At 43.3% G+C, this 9970-nt stretch overlaps 1 long non-coding RNA gene across 1 annotated transcript in view; it reads right to left on the bottom strand.

Moving 5' to 3' along the window:
* Nucleotides 1-9970, bottom strand: part of LOC142925080 (uncharacterized) — a 73424-nt gene that overhangs the window by 35750 nt on the left and 27704 nt on the right. The window lies entirely within an intron of this gene.

Genomic DNA, 9970 nt, shown 5'->3' with positions numbered 1-9970 from the left:
CCAGTCCTCTTACCCCGTTGATACTTAAATGCATCCGTTTTTGGTAGAGTTTCCCCCACCAACTTCACTTTTTGCTCTTCTCGCTTCCTTTATAAACCTAGGTCTCGTACTTGGTCTCTGTTCTACTTATCTTTCAAGCTCTTGCATTTCTTCTCTGCCTTTGCAACAATATCATCGGCAAGCAATGCGCATCACGGTGTTTTTTTTCGGTCTCCCTCAGCAGGGGGTCTCAGACAAAGCAAGAAAATGTTGGGGGTTCGTGCACTTCTCCCACGGCCAAGTCCACTTAGGTTGAGGGAACTAGAATACACAAATTGACCTTCCCTCTACGGGAGTGGAACTGTTACAGTATTTAAAAGCACCACAAACTGTGTGGGCAACATTATTTCAATGTGCTCTTGTACACCGTTCTTTAGTTAACCACCATTTCGTTTTTGTGGATAATAGTACACTTTTAAAATCACGTTTATTTTGTGTGTATATTTAATTTCTTTCGCGCCATACGTAGCTAGCCAACTGCACTAATCGGAGGTGCCGACCAAAGATCAAATATGCCAAGTGGCCAGCAACAAAGATCTATTGAAGGTTTGATAGTAAGATTAAACACAAAGGCTTTCGCGACCAATATCCAGAGGTTTTTTGAGTTAGATTGCGTAAATCTGTCGTTAAAACCCACCACCACCCGACCCAGCCAACTAGTAAGGGTTGTCACGTAAACACGTTTACGTTACACGAATGCGTGTGTTGTTTACGTGACAACCCTTACTAGTTGGCTGTGTTGGGTGGTGGTGGTGGTGGGTTTTAACGACACATTTATGCGATCTAACCCCAAAAAAACTATTATGGTTGATAGAAAGTTCATCTTAAATGCATCCATAAAAGTTGTTTTCGGTTAGATCACGTATATATAAAGGTTTCGTTTAACCTGCCAACACCCAATTCGTAAGATTTGTCACGTAAATAAAACGTGCCAATTTGTTACTATTTCAGCACACAGGTGTGTTGGGGAGTAAACCCACAACATACAATTCGAGTACGACGTTTCACTTGGTGATTACAACCAGCTTCAGGCGATTAGCCAGAATTAAAATGTAGCAACGTTATAAGAACTTGGAGAAAATGGGTAATAGCAGGGGATTTTAAAGTCCATCAGTGTAAGGGAAGAAGCAGAATACATTTATTTATGCTTACAATATTGTGGTCGAACACTGGATGGGGTGAAACGGCTTGGTAGAGAGAGTTCTGAACATGGCTGGATGGATCTTGATTTGAAGCTTTCGTGACTGCAGAAATCCACTCCTTTGGTTCTTTCGGTAAAGTCACGTAGGTAGAAAAATAATAGATCACGAGGTTTCGAGCGCAACACAAGCGTCCGTCATCGGGACGCTTGTGTTGTGCCCGAAACGTGATTTTATACCTGCGTGACTTTACCGAAAGAAGCAAAGAGTATGGGTGGATGGAATTAATTATTTAACTTATTTGGAAGCAGTAACCTCTACACTATATAACCGTAGTGATAAATAAGCAGGCGATTGGAGATAATCAACAATTTCTGGATCATCAATCAACACGACTGCCTTACATTGAACTACATCAGCTAGAGAGATAGGCAATGAGCATTCCACGCCAGGATGCGTGTCCTGTAGAGTTATAATAATTATTCTAACAATGATCATTGTTCAGAGTTGAAGGCGTTTTGGAAAGTAAATAAATCCATGTTGTTTATGTCTCCAATTCAAGCATATGAGCAAGTAGTTTTGTCGTAAAAAAAAACAATAGCGTGTGCAATAGATAATTGCCAATGAATTCATACTGGTAGGAACCTCCTGGTTACACCAGCCCACAGGGGATTATTGTGTCCGTCCGTCCGTCGTGCATCCAAAAATGGGAGGGGTGGGGCTGGGTGGGTGGGGAGGGGCTGGTCACCCCGTGGTGCCCTTATAAAACTCAACGTTTAACCTACTCACGCCGGCTTGGGCCCACCCTCACAGTCGGGCATATTTGCGGAATACACCACGTGGTGCCGCCGTTGACCCTGGCCATTGACCGAGCAACCCAACGTTCCTACTAGCTCCCTCCGCAGGAATGTGTTTATTTGGATTAACGCGTCTTTGACATTAATACATTTTTGCAACGGCACCAGTCAACCACCAGGGTGCAGCATTGCCACATTACGTTAAACATTTCGGTTGATCGCTTGCACTTTTTTTGTAGGAAACAATTATGTTACTGATGCAAAAAAACATCCAAAATTATTATACAATTGTTAATGTGGAAAAGTTTACACGAAAGCGTGTGTTGTTAATGCAAACAAACTAAAATGTCATTATAATTGCATTCCACAAAACTGGCAGCAGTGTAAATCAGCTTTTAATCTAGACTAATGGGGCCACGGTAGCCCAAATACACAAAGTTCCGTTCACATTAATCAAGGTTATTCATTTTTCTTAGCTCTTTCGGTAAAGTGACGTTAAAGGGAAACAATAAAATAATAAAATATTTAAAACAATAAAAATTCTCACGACGTTTCGACCATAACGCAAACGGTCATCATCAGGTGTGAAAAGCAACGGCAAGAAACATTTGAAAGAAGTGGCGTTGCTTTTCACACCTGATGATGACCGTTTGCGTTATGGTCGAAACGTCGTGAGAATTTTTATTGTTTTATATATATTTTATTATTTTATTGTTTCCCTTTAACGTGACTTTACCGAAAGAGCTAAGAATATGAATTACTGCAGTCACGAAAGCTTTAAATCAAAATTTTACGGTTATTCATTGTATTATTTATTTTTCTCATAGCGGAATACAAATCCCCACCCTCGTCCAGTAGAAGAGACCGTCAGCATGACTGCCCAGACGGTCCATTAATAATCCGGTCACGAATCCTGTAACGGTGCTGCTCCTATTCAGAGCAGATTGAGAAATTCCTCTGTGGGCTAACAAAGGAATAACTAAAAGACGAGGCACAAATGCAGAAGGCCTTCAGATAAAAATGGCCAAAATCTAAATTTTGATTTAAAGCTTTCGTGACTGCAGTAATTCATATTCTTAGTTTTTTCGGTAAAGTCACGTTGAAGAGAAACAACAAAATAATAAAATATATATAAAACAATAAAAAATTCTCACGACGTTTCGACCATAACTCAAACGGTCATCTTCAACACACCTGAAGATGACCGTTTGAGTTATGGGCGAAACGTCGTGAGAATTTTTTATTGTTTTATATATATTTTATTATTTTGTTGTTTCTCTTCAACGTGACTTTACCGAAAAAACTAAGAATATGGCCAAAATCTTTTGAATGTTACTTTTGAACAAAAATAGAAGTGTATTGGCGTTTAGGCTCAGTGTTGCGGTGTAGTTGAGGCCCTATTATTGACGAATGTGTTGGTTTGTCATCGGTAAATAATTAATTTATAGATTACAATGAACATTTTCACTGGTGTTGATTTTGGACAAAAATGGCCAACATTTTAAAAGCTCAAGTAAAAAAGAAAAGGAAACTTGTTGTTGTTTATAGACTTAGTACGCTATAAATTAAAGAAAAGTGGGAACATTCAAGTGCATTTATGCACCTAAAAAACATCTACATGCTAACCTAGATAATTTTTGGGGGGGGAAATGGCCAAAGTAAATAAACGTATTTTTTAAATCTATTTTTTTTAATTCTTCCATCGTTTGGAAACTTTTGGAGAATTCAGATTAAAAGATATCTCTGGTCAAACCTACAATACAAAATGGTTGTTCAGAGAGCCAAAAAAAAAACACATCCCATTCCTCGATAAGAATTAGTAGAAGCAGGAGATACCACAAGGACAGGGAGCAACGTCAACATTTCCCCCTAGGCAACCTCGTCCGCGTGTTTGTCTTTCCCCCGCAGTGTAAACGCTGCTGCTGCTCCTCCTCCTCCTGTTGCTACGGTGACAGTGAGCACGTTGCCATTTTGAGGATGGCTCTCGAGCCAAGGGCACGCACACACGACTGCCTTCCAAAGCAACAAAAAAATAGAGAGAGAACGAGAGAGGAGGAGGAGGAGGATGGGGGGGGGCTATGAAAAACAAGAGCCACAACCTGTAAAAAAAGATCATACCCTCTTCTCTGTTCGTGTTATTTTCAACTTATAAATTGTCAGGAATTTTATTTTTTGGAATAAATGTCATGTATTTCTAGGTTCTTTTTCTCCCGACGTGTTTATGTTACGGGGACCGCACATTTTTCCTGCCACGTGGAATTTTCCAGTTCACACCCTCGTCTTGTTTGGCTGTTGCGTAACCAGCCAAAGAAGACAAATTAAACACTCACAATTCAAATCACGACGTTCGTGAAGGGATGACATATAAACACTTTGAAAGACACGTAATATAAGAATAATACTTTGCGATGCTTTGTCAATCCACTGCTCTGGGAGGGAGGCCCTCCCATGTGCCGTTTTGGTTATGGGAATTATTTGACCATACTTTACCATACCGGTCGGTGTGGGTTGGACGAACGGCGGGTGGGGGGGGCCAGAACCAGTTCAGATAGTTTACTGGAAATAAAAAAATAGCTTCATATCTCACCAGTATAAATAAACATTCCGATTCAGATTCTGATAGCTGCGGCGGGGAGGTCGAACTCAGAATCTTGATTTACCCTGGAGAAATCGGGTGCCCGACTTCACCTGTGCCACCACCGCACGCCCCACAAATAACGATACAAAAAAAATTGGCATTTAATGCGTATTTCATATTGAGAAGTCGGACATACATTTAAATGACACTGTAAACGGATTTACCGGCTGCCATGGCAACCAGGTCGCTGGAACCCTGATTTTATCTGACATTTGGCAACGAGACAAATGTCGGCCGTGCCAGCCCATCGATACGCCTTCAACACAAAATGAAAACCAGCCACCTTCGCCCGCGTCTCCGTCAAAATAAAATCGACGCAAAAAAACCTATTTCAGCCTAAAATGTAGCAGCTGATGGAAGCGGTTGAAGGTTTTATCCTTGCACATTGCTGCTCAAATGGTAATGTGAGGACTGCAAAATAGATTTTTTTTCCGTCCGATTGGTTGTCTGTGTGTCTGTCTTCCCTGTGTTGTCTGGTCACCTGTTATCTTGTCTGCGTTCGTTCCTGTTGGCCGATTGCGTGCAGGGAACGTGCAGTGTATACCAATTCTAGATTTAAAGGTTTCGTGACTGCAAGGATCCATACTCTTTGGTTCTATTCGGTAAAGTCACGTAAAAAAACTACAAAAAATAAAAAAAATTCGACGTTTCGGCCACCTGTGTTGTGGCCGAAACGTCGTGATTTTTTTTATTTTTTGTTGTTTTTTTACGTGACTTTACCGAATAGAACCAAAGAGTATAGTGCATACCAAGTCAATTCCTTCATTCCGCAAAGATCGTCCCGTATAGCCTTCAACAGACTGTTGGGGCAAGTGTGCTGTTTACAAGTACACTACTACCTATTAAGCTGTCATTGCATACGTAAGGGTAGCTGGCCAATACCACGACCACATTTTGGGTCTCCCCAGTGCTAACGTTTACACACCGCATCCGGTATTCACTTTAAAGCCGAGTTGACCTCGGGGCAATTCAGGACCGGGTTCAAAATATTCCCCATTTATTGTTGGTGCCGAACGGCAATTAAACTTGTGCGCGCCGGTTGAACAGCGCAGCGCGCTAACCACTGCGCCACCGCTCCCCTCCATACCACACACACACACCTCACCGCAACCTCACCTGCCTGCCTGCCTTTGTCACACTGTATCACGCGCCTGGGCAGGCAAGCCATGCAGGCTGGCCGAGCCTGCATGGGGAGCGGTGTCTCGTTGAGTGTGTGCCCAGTCCCGTGTGCGGGCATGCCTTTTGCTCAAATAGCGGAGAAAGACTGACGGGAGCGGTGTGCTTCGTGATCAGTGGGGAGCTTTACACACACGTACACACACGTGGGTGGTGAATGTGCAGGGGAGGTGGTTATCATCACACTGATCTCTGCGCCTTGATGGCACGAGTTTTGATTCCCGCACCACGGCTAACATCAGTGGAGAACGAGACCTGAACCAATCCTGCGATTGGTGGAGATGTCCACCGACCGTGATCTTGGAGGCCTTCATCCAGCAGTGGATTCACAAAAAGGGGCTGTAATTATTAACTATTACGTGAGAAAAACAACGCAAGAGTCTTGGGGATTTTGAGCTGCCAATTAAGGGCCCACATCTACTTACAGTACAATGCTGTCTTTTCAGCGAAAGTTGATCAAGTTGAAGATTAAAACAGAGCGCTGATGATTACTAATTATCACTCTGCACTCCGTGTGAGCTTTGGATCACTTAGTTGCACACAAAAGCAGCCCACTGGGATGTGTGCACAAAAAACACGTCCCGCAAAAACAGCGGCGAGATTGGACTTTCAAATCTGGGAGAGTAAGAGTTGTTACAGTACGATTATTATTAACACGGGGGGAGGGGGCGCTTCAAACATTCCATTGTCGTCCCCGTTTTTAAAGCCCACCTTCCAATTAAAACCACAAACCACACTGAAGCTGGGCTTGTGACGCTAAAGCTAGAGGGATGAGACATGCAGATGTGTGAGCGACCGTCCGTAGTGGCAAGCGCGCTGCGCTACGAACCCGGCGACCCGAGTTCGATTCCCACTCGTGGCCACCAACACCAAGTGACGGTTGTCTCAACCGGTCCTGGGCTTCCCCCTAGGTCGACTGAGCCTCAAATGAGTACCTGGGTGCAGTGTGTAAAAAAAACACACACACATCGCCATTGGGGAGACAAAGGCGGCCGGGCGTGGTTGCTGGACACTCAGCCCCTCGTGTGCCGTTCCGGCCTTTCATTAGGTGCTCGCTAACAGCACTTGCCTTAACAGTCAGTTTAAGGCTATACACGGGGGATCTTCGTCTTTGTTGCATATCTGGCGAGCCAACTTCCACGCGTTGCAATGCAAGATTCTAAAATCGCGTGGAATTTGGCGAGGATTGGCCCAGCAGGAATCTCGACACGAAAGGGCTCCAGGGGGCAGTACTGTATACCCAAGAGATGATAAATCACTGCCGAGCGCCCACTGACATTCCGTCAAGAACACTGGGTGGCCTTAACGAGGAAAAGCGGTGTGTTTAACGTGCGACGATTCGGGGCGATGACCCCCCCCCCCACCGTCTTAATTAGGAAGTATGAAAATTTAGAAAAATGCTCAAATCAGCCGTTTTTATTTTCTTAAAAACACCAGCAAGAACAACGAAATACAGTGCGCTACTGTAAGTGTTTTTTTTCTTGCAGAAATTGACCCTGTTGGGACAAAAAAAAGACACGTTTCACTGCTAACGTCGATTAAGTATATAAACGTACTGACGTGTCTTCGTCAGCCAAGGTCTAAAAACACAACCACTGTGCAGGTTGGCCGTGGTAACGTTTACTACACAATAGCGGTACCAAGTTTCTTTGGTACGAAATCAATTAGTGCCCCCGGAACACAGGTGCCAATTCCCAGACTGTGGCCGGGTCAAACTTGCACAGATGGCAACATTAATTGTCATTCACCTGACAAGGAGAGAGTCTATACTCATTGGTTCTTTCGGTAAAGTCACGTAGGAAGCAGTTTTTTTCTCTTGCTGTGGTTGTCCCACCTGATGACGATTGCTTGTGTTGCGATCGAAACGTCGTGATCTATTATTTTTATACCTACGTGATTTTACCGAAAGAACCAAAGAGTATGGATTCCTGCAGTCACGAAAGCTTCAAATCAAAAGAGTCTAGTTATCGTTTTTTTTACAGTGTAAGTAAGAAAAGTTCACAAAACACGCACGGAGAGTTGTATGCTCGTGATTATAGTCAAAAGATACAAAACGAAGAATCCATGGATGAGAGAACATGTATGTTGAACTTCTTTCGCACCGTACGCAGCCAACCATAATTCAGGCTGTTAAGTGGGGCTTGGCCAGGACACGTGATGGCTGGAAGGGATGATGGGCGATCATGATAACGGAATTGCAGCCAAGGAATGGACCGAGTCCGGGAGAACGGCCACCAAGGAGATGGAGCGATGCAATCGGTTAATGTACAGGTGCTAGGTGGATTATAACGTCTCAGGATTTGTGAGTGGTGCTGACGATTTGGGGACGACTTCATGTAGCAGTGGATGGACCATGCATCGATGATTATGATCACAAAAATTACTTTGGAAAGACATTGCTGTGGAACGCATAACATCAACCTACGACTGATTTATTGAAATATTCCGCTGACAACTCTCGAACCAAAAGTAATGCAGGCGCAGTATGAGAAATTTATTTTAAAAAAATCGGCAGAAACAAAACATTTTCCGTTTCCGAAATGCAAGCTTATTTTTGGAGAGGGCATGACCCGACTCGGAGTGCTGTCAACATTGTCAGCGGAAGTGATCGACTGCGATTTCTCACGAGACGCCGATTGGAATTAATCTAAATATACATTAACATATTAATATCGATTCATTTTCATACGAGCGGTTATCATTCCAACCTTCATCTAGAACAGCAGAACAAACGATGAGCCCCCTGTGCGCTTGGTAAGCCTTTCTGCTCAGGCAGCCGTTGTGGCTAGGTGGTGCCAAGCATTAAGTTGATGATTATAGATATAAGAGAATAGGGGTTTCCCCTTTTTTCTGGCAAACAAAACTGAAACCTTTTTACGAGGAATCATGTCTGCATTAACCACAATACTTGTGGTAAGAATGCAAACCAAAAAAACAATTCTGATAATATATGCATTGTCCTTGAAACTGATTGGTCTACACCAGGGACAGCTTTCTTTTGAGCCTCGTGAGCCCAATCAGTTTCAAGGACAATGCATATATTAGTGTTTTTTTTGTTTGCATTCTGACCACAAGTATTGTGGTTAATGCAGACATGATTCCTTGTTAAAGTTTTCAGTTTTGTTGCCAGAAAAGGGGGAAAACCCTATTATATTTTGGTACTGGCAAAGGAGGCCTCATGTTGACGATTAAAGGTTTCATGCCCACGCCTTCGTGCGTCTACCTGATAATTACCATGAGTAATGGCCCCAATTTAAGGTTGCAGCACAGATAATAAATTATCCCGGCTACTCATTGCAAAACTCTAAAAAAACAAAGGAGGTGTGGGAAAGGAAAGAGTGGAATTTCTGTTGGCAATGAATATTGAGGTTTCCTACCCGTTACCATTGGTGAACGTGGACATCCTTTGTTGCACACTACTTCAGGTAAAATTTTCTGTAAATAAAAGTAAAAAAAATATATCCATTGCCATAGTTTTATCTAAAAAAAATCCAAGTAAGAACACCGTTTAGTGGTCCGTCGTTCCAGTGAAACCAGAATTGGAAACTATTTCCTTCGTCTGCCTCACCCACACAAAATATAAAAAACAGTCATTGTTTGTGTTCCTCGTTAACATGGTTGGCATGATAGGGTATAGGCACGAACCTTGCGCCCTGACAAAGCGGGCATATCGCTAACATCACGCACGCATTTGCGGCCCCCAATATATTTTTTTTACGCACGAAAGCGTTCCTAAAATGTACAGTGCTCACAAATGCGTGCGAGATGTCGTGATGATTATACACGTGGCTGTCTGGTGACACTGAGCAGGGTGCTGCAGACTGGCCGATCCATGGGGGCGCGATGGGGATGACCCTCCCCGCCTCCCGCTCTCCCCTTGATACCCTTAAAATTTATATTTTATTCCATATTTACCAGGTAAAGGTACATCGAATATTTTTTATTAAATGCAGGGACAGGTAAAAAAAACATCTTGACATTTCTGGAAACCCCCTCTCCCCATCTTGGGAAGTTTTTGCATGTGCCTCCGTGTGCCGTACTATGACCTCTATAACCCCAGAGTTCAATTCCCGGCTACATCCAAGCATCACGTGATGAGTGATCGCTAAACCCGTCTTGGCCGCCCCCCTCCTTCACCAACCGGCACTCGGCCTTATGGTGGTGAAGTATGTTCGATCCAT

The sequence above is a fragment of the Petromyzon marinus genome, chromosome 18 (genome assembly GCF_048934315.1).
Source record: "Petromyzon marinus isolate PM22_M1 ecotype Great Lakes invasive population chromosome 18, UKy_Petmar_22M1.pri1.0, whole genome shotgun sequence".
Taxonomy (NCBI): Eukaryota; Metazoa; Chordata; class Hyperoartia; order Petromyzontiformes; family Petromyzontidae; genus Petromyzon; species Petromyzon marinus.
The sequence above is the reverse complement of the archived record's forward strand: the minus strand, read 5'-3'. Positions and strand labels throughout refer to the sequence as shown.